A 1568-nucleotide genomic window follows, 5' to 3' on the forward strand; every position below is an offset into this window, starting at 1 on the left:
GTAAAATGTATCATATAGAGGTCAAATACCTCGCGATGTAATCAACTATTGTGAATCGTTTATAATGTATATGAACGGGTCCTTTCATTTATACTGTAAAATAGACGAGATTAGATTCGTAAAAGATAATTAACAAATAATACAAGCAATTTTTACATATAACATAAAAGTACAAGCACACTACGTTACATATATTACATCGTATGATTACAACTCTTTATTCCGACTCACTTGTTTCTTCCTCCTCGGACTTGGTTCATTTCGATAATTTCCTAGGGTTACCTGGTGCTCCTCTAATACGAGCCGTCATTTTCACAAATGGTTTAGAAAAACCTGGTGGCTTAGATGTTCCCGGGTTATAGTTAAAATTTAAGAAATACGGGTGTTTACGATATATCCCATCGGGATATTTTATGTTAACATAAAGTTCATCGGTTTTGGGCTCGGGTTTATCTATTTTGATAGCTTTTTCCCTTATTATTTTCTTTTGCCTTATTAAATTGAGCCGGGGTAATTTCTATAACATCATTGGTATCCTCGTCGGGATCCGATTCATCGGAAAATTGATAATCTTTCCAATATTTTTCCTCCTCGGCGGAGACACCGCAAACCATTTTTAACTTTGGTCCATTAATTGATGATTTTCTTTTATTTAACTGTCTTTCTATGGTTCCTAATATTTCTCCCTCCGGAACCTCTTCTTCTTCCGGTTCCTCTTCTTCTGGAATTTGTGAATCTTCCCAAAATACATTCGACTCTTCATTATTATTGGGTGAGTCGATGGGATTTGTACTAGAGGTAGACATCTATCACACAATAGCAAGCACGTTAAGAGATTAATTTATCACATAATAATTACATGTTAACAATATATAGTTTCCAACAAACGTGTTAAGCAATCGTTTTTAAAGAAAAACACGGTCGAAGTCTAGACTCACTAATATATTCTAACAAACTCGGTTAGACACATTAATATAAATTTCTGGTTCTCTAAGACCAACGCTCGAATACCAACTGAAATGTCCCATTCATATTAATTATAAACGTTTCATATTAATTGGTTTCGTTGCGAGGTTTTGACCTCTATATGAGACGTTTTTCAAAGACTGCATTCGTTTTTAAAACAAACCATAACCTTTATTTTATCGATAAAGGTTTATTAGACATAATCAAAGATTATCAAGTGATGATAATCTAAAATACACTTTTTCACACGTCCGTTACATATTGGATTACAATAATATTATCCAACAATTTATTTTCCGAATGCAGTTTTTAAACAATATTATACAAGCATGCTGACTCCAAATCTTGTCTTTAACTAGCATGTAACAGCAGAAGCTCTTAATAATCACCTGAGAATAAACTTGCTTAAAATATCAACAAAAATGTTGGTGAGTTATAGGTTTAGCCTATATATATATATATATATATATATATATATATATATATATATATATATATATATATATATATATATATCAACAAAAATGTTGGTGAGTTATTGGTTTAGCCTATATATATATATATATATATATATATATATATATATATATATATATATATAT

Source organism: Rutidosis leptorrhynchoides, chromosome 4, assembly GCF_046630445.1.
Source record: "Rutidosis leptorrhynchoides isolate AG116_Rl617_1_P2 chromosome 4, CSIRO_AGI_Rlap_v1, whole genome shotgun sequence".
Classification (NCBI taxonomy): domain Eukaryota; kingdom Viridiplantae; phylum Streptophyta; class Magnoliopsida; order Asterales; family Asteraceae; genus Rutidosis; species Rutidosis leptorrhynchoides.